This window comes from Carlito syrichta, unplaced genomic scaffold (assembly GCF_000164805.1).
Source record: "Carlito syrichta isolate Samal-C Ts95f unplaced genomic scaffold, Tarsius_syrichta-2.0.1 Scaffold304573, whole genome shotgun sequence".
In the NCBI taxonomy this organism is placed as follows: domain Eukaryota; kingdom Metazoa; phylum Chordata; class Mammalia; order Primates; family Tarsiidae; genus Carlito; species Carlito syrichta.
The window spans coordinates 348,479-358,968 of NW_007248669.1; the positions used below are offsets into that span (position 1 = coordinate 348,479).

The 10,490-nt window shown below is 40.8% G+C and overlaps 1 pseudogene; it reads left to right on the plus strand.

Moving 5' to 3' along the window:
- Positions 1-4,568: 4,568 nt before the first annotated feature.
- LOC103262628 lies at positions 4,569-5,188 on the plus strand (annotated as a pseudogene).
- The last annotated feature ends 5,302 nt before the right edge of the window (positions 5,189-10,490 follow it).

Genomic DNA, 10,490 nt, shown 5'->3' on the forward strand with positions numbered 1-10,490 from the left:
ATCACCCAGGTTCCTGCCTTCATCTTCACATGGCATTCGCCCTGTGTGCATGTCTGTCTCTGGGTCCAACTTTCCATCTTTTATAAGGACACAGTCATATTGGATTAGGGTCCACCCTAATTATCTCACCGTAATCTGATCATCTGCAAAGACTCCTATCTACACATGAGGTCACATTCTGAAGTATTGGGGATTAGGATTTCAACATTCAAATTTTAGGGTGGCACAATTCACCATAACGCTCTCCTTACTTCAAACGAAGATGGCCGGATGAAGATGGAGAATGAGGTAAAACAAAACACCAGAGTAACACAGTACTTGCTTTTGCTCAGTTAGCAACTGGAGGGGCAGTTATGCTACACAGACTCTTTCCTCACAGTCTGTTGGTAGAAGGGAAAAGAGCTTTTCAATACTGCATCCTCAGAGCTTACAAAGTCCTGACATAGAGTAGATGCTCAAGAAATATTGTTGAATTAGTAACAAATGAAAAAAACTCAGCACACACTAGCAACTATTTATAGTTTGTACTCTACTTGGCCTACAAAAATAACACAATCAATGGTCATTGAATTTACAGTTGGTTTCTCCCATACAGGACACATGGCCTTAGCTTTAAAAGGTGGACCTTACCAGGAATGGAATGAAGAGTGCAAGATGGTAAGTCTTGGCAATACTGGGCCCTCCCTTAGCTCCATGTCCCTTGATGCTCCTAGGTGATGTCACTCTACTCTTGGCAGCCTAGGGCTCCATTCAAAAGCAAATTTTGAGTGCTGAACTGAGCCTTTTATTTCTAAGCTGTCACAAAACACTTTTCCTTACAAAAGCCTACCAATCTGGTGTCTCAACCGTTCATCAGCATTGTGTAGTGTTGGAAGTGACCATAGCAATCATTGGGTCCCACCTCTTAATTTATAAATGAAAAAATTAAAGTTCAGAGAAGGAAACCCACAACAGACAGGACTCCTGACTCACAGCTGTGGCTCTTCCTTTACCCTTGGCCCTGTCTTCTGTTGGCTGACTGTTAATGGAATGCTCAGGTGTTCCCAGAGGGTAAGGCCAATGGTGGGGATTCAGGACATTTGGCTGCTTGAAGAGAGGCACTGAGTCAGGTCCTTCAAACTCTCAGTCTTCTAGATTGCTGCCTGGCTGGCTGTTTGCTTTAGAGAAAGCTGCCTTTCAGACCCATTCTCCCTTACGTCAGCTCTCTCACCATCCAGAGACAAGACAGGTCTTGTGGGAAGCTCACTGCAGCCTAATCCTGACCTCACACTGGGCTGTCCTTTCTTGTTTCCCAATTCTCCCTTGCTCCCAGCCAGTTTCACATCTAGGAATGAACAATGGCTCCACTCTTCTGGTAGATGAGCACATTGACAGTTGCAGGTGCTTCCTGGCCAGGCCAACTAAAGGGCAAGATGTGGCCCTGACAGTCACTCTACGGTTTACAATGTTCTGAGAGAACATTGGTAAGTGCCCCAACAGTCACCTGTGCTTCCCTAGCACCCTGCCAGTCCCGTTGATTCTATTGAAATGTCCTCTCATTGTTTAGTGTCTGCCAGGTTTAAGTGGGAGCCTTATCTGAGAGACCCTGAACACACACAGTTGGCCCTCAGTATTGGTGAGTTCCACATCTGAGGATTCAACTAACTACGGATGGAAAATATTCAGGAAAAAAATTTACCTGTACTGATCATGTATAGACTTTTCGTTTTCTTGTCATTGTTCCCTAAACAATACAGTATAAATGCTATTTAAATAGTCTTTACAGTTCATTAAGTTATTAGAGATGACAAGTTATTAGAGATGACAAAGTATACGGCAGGATGTGCATAGGTTATATGTAAATACTATGCCATTTTATACCAGGGACTTGTGCATCTGTGAATTTTGATATCTGAGGGAGGTCCTTCAACCAATCCCGCATGCATCTGGGGGATGACTGCATTTGTCAAACCTAAACTCTCATTAAGAAGCTGAGATTTATAAGTAAAATCAAGCCAGTCATCCAAACTGGAGTGGGGGGGGGAGGTGAAAGTTCTCATTAAGTTTATCAGATTTAACAAATAGAAAGCTCAGTTAAATTTGAATTTTAGGCCAGGCTCAATGGCTCAGCCTGTAATACCAGCAATTTGGGAGGCTGAGGCGAGTGGATTGCCTGAGGCCACCGGTTCGAGACTAGCCCCAGGCAACTTGGTGAGACCTCGTCTCTACAATAAATTAAAAATTATCTGGGCGTGGTAGCACACTCCTGTAGTTCCAGTTACTTGGAAGACTGAGGCGGAAGGATCTTCGGAGCCCAGTAGGTCAACACTGGGGTAGCTCATGAGTGTGCCTCTGCACTCCAGCCTGGGCTAGGGAGTGAGATTCCAACTCACAGAAAAAAAAAAAATTGAATTTCAGATAAACAATGAATAACTATTTTGGAATAAGTGAATTCTGTGCAATATTTACTATATACTCATAGTAAAACTTACTTTGTTAAGTATTTATATCTGAAATTCATTTTTAACTGTGCCCTATTTTTTATCAGTAAAAACAAGTAAAAATAGTTAACTAGTTCCTGTGGAATTCCATGGTCAGGATATTGGATGGAACATGACTTGACTCTTGATTATAGGAACTAAATCAGGGACTCTTCTAGTCCTGATATTATTAGTCAGTCTTTCTGATTGTTACTGTTCCCAAGAGCTGGGCCAGAGTCCTTGGGGAATTCCACAGGAAGGTTCACACACGATCCCTGCTTCTAGAAATTTCCTGTAATGGGTAGTACACAGCCAGTTCATGAAAAACACAAATGTAACAGTGAAGTCAGCACATTTTAAGAAATGCAGTCAAATTACAATATGCATATAACCTTCTCATTTGATTCAGATAACCTTCTCATTTGATTCCTCAACATCCCTGAGTAGGGTTTGGCAAATGACACCTCTCTGTCTCCTAAGATGAGAAAATATTTGGGTGATTATGGCCAAGTCAATGCTAGTGAAGCAGAGAGATAGGCTGATAGGCTCTAAGACCAGTGATATCTTTCCTTTTTGTTAGAGCATATACTGCATATACCCCAGCTTATAGGCTCTAAGACCAATGATATCTTTTCTTTTTGTTAGAGCATATACTGCTTTGTCACTACAGTCAAATACACTTTTCCAAAATCATTACATTGTGTTTTCTTCTATTGATAAAAGTAATATTTGATTATTGTGGAAAACTTGGAAAACATAGACAGGAAAGGAAGAGAAATCAGCAAAGAAAGTAATTCTACCATTGTGAGATAACTACTGCTGACGTGTAGGTGTAAGGTCTTCAACTTGCATCCTTTTTATATATGTTAATATATTATTATCTTAAAATAAAAAGTTCAAGTTCTCTTATACACATATATGCATATATGAATGCTGTAAATATAAATGTGAGAATAATTGTATATGTGAAAAGAATCACATGTATATTGTACAAAAATATCTATATGCTATATGAACTTAAATTATATTGAAATTAGATTTTTCATTTTTGGCATTAATCAGGACTCAAGATTAAGCACAGAAAAAGGGTGGAAAGTACCAAATAAATTCCTGATAATGAGCAAAGAGTGTGAGTAGGGAAGAACATGAGGATAATACCCTGCCACAGTAATGGGTGAACATGTCCTCCATGTTGAATCTGTCCTTCCATATTGATCTGTCCCTAATTAAGAAGGAGTCTTTAGTGGGTGAGTGGGGTATAGCGAAAAAGATCTATCCCTAATACTTTCCCACTAAAATATTGACTGTACTGACTATCTTCCCAACAATTGACCTTCTCTTTGGACACAAGCATTGATAATCCAGAGTTGATGTTGCTGTGACTTCAGTAGCACTTGAGACTCAACTGTAATATCTCTGTAATCCGTATTTCCATAAATAAATAGTGTTTATATTCAGACTTCTTGTTTGGAGGTCTTAAGGCCATAACTCATTTGGAGAGGTCAATACTTGTATGATAACATCTTATATGACAGCTAAAATGGTTTGTTTTTACAGCCAGTTGTCAGATATGACAACTTAAGACAACATAGTCTGATGATGACCTGCCTGGGGTCAGAATCAGAAATATCTGGTGAGAGATATACTCCTAGAGTCTTTAGACCAGGAGAGACTCATAACAACATTCTGTTCACTGGCCTTGCTGCAGGCTCAGTCACACCATCTGCTAGGTCTCAGAGAAACGTCTCTCCTTTCGTTCCCAAAATGAACCTCAAAACAACCCAGCTCCCGGTGTAAGTGAAGCCATTCAGAGCTTTGCAAACCACTATCTAGCATGGCAGCAGATTCTGCAGAAATTTACAGGAGAAGATGAGTCACCTCATGCAAAAAGCTGGAGTCCATCTGACTCTCTGAGTTCCCCTAGATGTCCTTCTTTAGTAAGAAATGCCAGTGTAACAACCCCCTTCCCCCACAGCAAGAAATATGTGATGGCACTGGCACTGGCATGAGTGTGGGAATAGAGAATGGCATCACCAGGTATCTGATGGGGAAGGCAGCTAAGGCGAGAGCATGATGCTGTGGTCCTTTGAGGACCTCTGGGAGGCAGATGAGGGCAACAGTGATTGGAGCTTCATTGACTGTGAGATGGAGGAGATGAACTTTCAGGACCTGCCCATTGCCACCATCACCTGCTACCTGGACCTGTGCATGTTGGTGGACAGCCTGTGCCAGGCCACATTTGAGTCCCCTTTGAGGACATAGGAAAAGGACATCACCTTTCAGTATTTTAAAAGCTTTAAATGAGTTAGAATAAACTTCAGTAACCCCTTTTCTGCAGCAGCTGCCGGACTCCAGCTACTTAAGACTGAGTTTCTTAGAAAGGAAATGAAGTTCTGCTCAGTTTTTACACATAGGAAGCTCACACCTGGCTCCGCCAAGTCCAAACAGGCGGTTTCTGATTGCTCCTCCCACCTCCTGCCAGTTGGTTGGAAACAAGAGGAAGACGCTACCCTAATCATAAAGTATGATCTTTTTAATGCTACCTCCAAGTTGAGGTCAGAGGAAAAGTATGAATTGTATTCAGAGGCCAACAGCACTCCCACTGTGGTGGGCCATGTGTGCAAGAGCATTCAAGAGAAAGCGAAAGAAGAGATGGAGAGAATGAAGAGACCCAAGCCAAAATTATCTAGACCAGAAGGCCAGAGTACTCACCTATCCACCTCAACTGAACTGGTGTACCGACAAAAAGGCATTTCGAATCGTACTAACTGGGAAGAATCTTTTACTGTGGAGATGGCTGGGCATGACTGGAGGCGGCAGCTAAGATTGGAGTGGCAGAAATCCCAGTTGATGTTGCTCAGAAGAGAATCAAGGTTTTATCCCCTTTTATTAATGTTGCACATCAGTCATTGTTTAGGGCAACCTGGAGTGTCTTGGGTCAATCACTGAGTTTGTGGTGATTGCACAAGGACATTTGAGACTATCTTGAGAAAACCAATAATGATAGTGTTTTGTATTTGTTCTTTCCTGGTAGGTTCTCTTTGAGCCAAGGGCAGGTTGATCAGTAGGTCTGGAAAGAGTTGACTCTCTACTAGTAGGAAGAGGCACTGCACAAAGCCATCTAGTGCAGAAAGTTTGTGAAAACAACAATGCAATGTGGAAACGGTATTGCTTCTTTTCTTCCCTCATTTTCTAATATTGTGCATGTATACTACTGATTTTCAAGACCAATCTTTTTTCAGATGTAAAGTTCTGCCATTGTTGTTTTGAATCTTTTGGGAAGCTAGGAGAGCATTTGGAAAATGTATTACCTTTCCGGATTCTCAAGTCACTGCAATAGCATTCATACGTGGAATTCTTCCTGGAATTCATTCACTTGGCATCCTATCCAGTGCAATGTGTCACTTGTACTTTTGCAAAAGAAATTGATCTGAAATTCCTATATACCGTTGAGCTTCTACAATTCAGAAAAGAACAGTTTTGCTGCCAAATTTTAGTGGGTGAGAAATTTTAGTTTAGGTGTTTGGGGTTGGACATCAGTTTCCATTATTTTTTTTATGTGACAGTTTACATGAATCATAGCCAAAACCCTTTTGGGAATGTTGCTTGAGATAGTTTATTTTTATACCACTGAAACATCCAGATAAACTTGTAAATAAAGTTGATAGCATATACTCATACCTGTTGTACAGTTGGGTGACAAATATGGCAGAGGACAAACAATGTAAGATGTATTAGCCTACCTGTGAATCATATGTTATAGAAAACATTGTTCACAAGTTTGACAGAACTTGAATTCAAAGCATATCAAGTGGATAATAGATATGTGGTGATATGAGAAAATTACAGTGCATTTTCCCATTAATTCCTAATAGAATTATTATACTAGTTTAACATTTGTACTTTTTTCTAGTTGCAATGTGTATGTCTAATAAATAAGTATTATATTTTGGCCTTACAATACCATAATGAAGTTTGTTATTTAAAAATACCATGCTGGCCGGGCTTGGTGGCTCAGCCTGTAATCCCAGCACTTTGGGAGGCGAGTGGATCCTGTGGGTTTGAGACCAGTCCAGGCAACTTGGTGAGACCTCATCTCTACAATAAAAATTACCAATCCCCCCCCCAAAAAAAACTAGCTAGGCGTGGTGGTGTTTGTCTGCAGTTCCAGCTACTCGGAGGGCTGAGGCGGAAGGATCCCCTGAGTCTAGCAGGTCGAGGCTATGGTGGCCATGAGCGTGCCACTACACTCTAGCCTGGGCGACAAGAATGAGAGTCCAGCTCAAAGTAATAAAATAAAATACCTAATGCCAAGTAACAATGCATGCTTTGGAAATGTGGAAGATGACTTTCTTGGAGAAGCAAGTATGTTTGATTACATTTTTTGTTTTTTTTAACAAGAAATTGGATGAATGTTCTCAAATCCTGTCTACAGTACTTGGTAGGAGAGAGCCTGGAGGGAAGAGGCCATTGCATCACTGTTCAAGTGTTTCTAGGTAAGGGCTTTTAAGCTGAAGAGGCTAACCTCAGAGTATCTTTTTAAATTGCATTGTAATAAATAGGCATAATATGTTTTTTACAGAAAAAAAGAAATAAGATCAATACTGAAACTATTATGTTTGATTATTTTTTGTTGACTGCATAGATGTAAACACTATATGTATCGTATTAACCATCTTCAGAATCCCTCTTATAAGGTGATCATATTTGTATTTCTTTTATCTCTCAGCAGGCAGACAAACTCAGTCTCAAAGACATATTAAGTCAAAAGAGGAGGGCCTATAAAAGAAGTGTCTATCAAAACATATTAGCATCTATACCATTGTGCTCTAACATGGTTTGTTCAATGTTAATCTTGCTTTGAAAGGAAAGTGTTGGAAAGCTTTGTTTAAATCTACCAAACCAAGAAACCAAATCAACACAAAACAAAGCCCCAGCTGGCCAATTGTTTCAGACTCAAGACCTGTTCTGCTCATCCTTTTTGTGAGAAGTATTTGCCTGGAACATCATTTCTATGATGAAAGAGTGTCAAGTTCCTAAGGAGAAAAAACCAAGAGATAACTCCTAAGTGTAAACTCCCCAACAATGGAAGGAAAACCACAAATCAGTAGCTTTGAAAACAGTAGCTACTTTGGGCCATGATTTTGAACAATTGTAATGAGCACTGACGAATTGATTTGATGTTAAAATTCATCTAAGCAGAGTTTGAATCTAGAATTCTCTAATGGTGGATGGGTTGGTGAAACACCAGGAAGGCTAGTTACTCAGTTTTGCGATGTTTTTAGTTATTCTAGACATGTGATTGCCACCTAGCGGCCAACATTCACTTCATTTAGAGCATCAAGGAATTACACAGCCCACCTTGCCCAATATGTAGGATCATAGTGCCATTCTTTGCTAGTGCTGATGTCAATTCAGATTCTATAACTTTCCCTTGTTTAGTGTATCTCCTCTTTGCTATTTTTTTTAGTTAACGCAAATACACCCATTTAGCGTCTTTAATACCATCTTCCTTCACTGCTCCATGTCATCAGTCAAGAACAAGAACCTACCTGCAAAACCCCCTCCATAGCTCTTATTCCATTTCTTTCTTTTATCTTATTATTGCTGTTTTATTGGTAAGACGAAGGGTTCCTGCCTTCACTCCCTCCACCCAGTTGCTTCCGCTGTCTTTCTATTTCACGTCACAAGATGCCAGGGTTCCTTGAGAAAGAAGTCCCTGAAAGAGTGCAACTGAAGAGTTGAAGCTTGGTAAGGGTAACTGAAGAGCTGAGAACAATAGCACACCAGCTACTTAACTAGACAATTAATTAACTAAACATTTCTATTATTACCAAGACTAACGAGGCTCAAAAATAATAATGCTGATAATAGCAGCTGTTTGTGGTGAAAATATATGAAAAAACCCTCATAAATACAGCACATATATATTTTCATTTTCTATGTAAGTATGGATATATGCATGTTTTTATGGGGAAAACAGAAAGCGAACATATAGCTGAGACATAAAATGACAAAGCAGTGGTGAAGAGAGGTAGTGTACATCAAATTTAGTTTGGTCTTTGTGTTGATTATTGTGTTCGCCACGTACCTCCTCCACCACAGCTGGACCTGTTCTAACCCCCTCCCTGCCCTGGTCTGAACCTTGGATCCCATCACCTCTGCTTTCTTGCCTGCTGGTTTCCGGCTGATTCAGTGCCAGGCTCCATCAGGAGAAAAGAGAGCAGCAGGAAAGAGAATGGGGGATGGGTGGGGATGTCCGGCTTTAAGTCATGATTCTGGCAGTGACACACCTCTCTGTGACTCCTGTTTCTGTGGGAGGCCTCTCCTCCGTGGCTCCAGCCCTCAGGACTCCATTTCCTCCCCTGCTTCTTCTGATTTAGGGATGGTAACAGTTTCTTGCTGTTGCTACTCTCTGGGTAGCAACACAAAGACCAAACTAAATTTGATGTACACTAGTTCTCTTCACCACTGCTTTGTCATTTTATGTATCATTATTGCATTTATTCCTATCGCCCAGTACACCTCTTTGGACATTAAACTCTCATCATCTAAACCAACTGAGTTGAATGAGCTCTTCTGCTGGGATCCCGATACAGTCCTGTTGTCTTTTCCTTTTAATTCAGCTGATTTTGAGCCCGTGCTTTTGAACACACGTTAGAGATGAAAGTTATCACCTGAGCTCACCATGGGACACTCTAACTTTTTTCATTTATTTAACCTGGGATGTGTACTTAGCAATCCAATTCACTGGACCAGAAGACATATATACAGTGACCTTAATTTCCAAATTCAAAGTGGGCTTAAAGGAAATGTTCTGAATTGCTGAGTTACTTCTGCAAAAAACCTTAAGAAGTAATACAAATTATTTAATACTTACTGGTACACTGAAAAAAATGGATCTCTTTTTTTTTTTTTGAGTTGAAGTCTCACTCTGTCACCCAGACTGGAGTGCAGTGGCCACTCCCGGCCACTGCAGCCTCGACCTGCTGGGCTCCGGTGATCCTTTCACCTCAGCCTTCTGAGTAGCCGGAATTACAGGCATGCGCTACCACGCCTGGCTGATTTTTTGATTTATTGTAGAGATGAGGTCTCGCTAAATTGCCTGGGCGGGTCTCGAACCCGCGGGCTCAGGCAATCCACTCACCTCAGCCTCCCAAAGGCGCGGGATTACAGGCTGAGCCACCGAGCCCGGCTTACAGATCTCTATTTTTTTTAATTATGTAAAATTAGGAGAATCTCAGAAAGTTTTGGTTGTATGTTGCACAAAATATGGGGTAGGCATTAGCATGGGGGAGGATAGTGTGACCAAAGACATTGAGGGTCGGATGAAGCTATTGAGGTTTGATCAGAGAATGAGATCCACTAAGTGATACGGAATAAGGGATTTCTCTTATTTTTTTGATTGTACAATAAGTTCTCACTTAATGGCATCAATCGGTTCTTAGAAACTGTGACTTTCAGTGAAATGATATATAACATCAATTTTCCCACAGGCTAATTGATGTAAACAAGAATTAAGATCCTGCTGCATATTTCTGGTCAGAAAATTATCATCAAATTCCTAATACAGAGTAAAACATTCCTTATATTAAACATCAATTAACAAAAAACAAGAACATTAATAAACACAAGTAAGATAATTGTTTACCCAGTTATTCCACTTCAGGGTCTTGAGTAGTTGGATCCTCTCCCTGCAGTTCTGGGTGCAAGATGGGACCCAGCCCTGGTCAGGACACCATCCCATTGAAGGGTGACTTGCACAAACACACTCACGCTCACTCACACTGGGGCCATGTAGGCACACCAATTTACCAATGTACACATCTTTGGAAGGTGAGAGGAGACTAAAAGATCCAGAGAAAACCCACACAGGCATGGGAGAATGTGCGAACTCCACACAGTCAGTGGCCCCAGCAGAGAATGGATTTCTTTTTTTCCCCTTCATCAATGTTGTAACAAAACAACGTTGAGGAAAATGACAGTATTTGAAGACCTGCTGTATATATTTAAGGTGTGCAATCAAAGGTT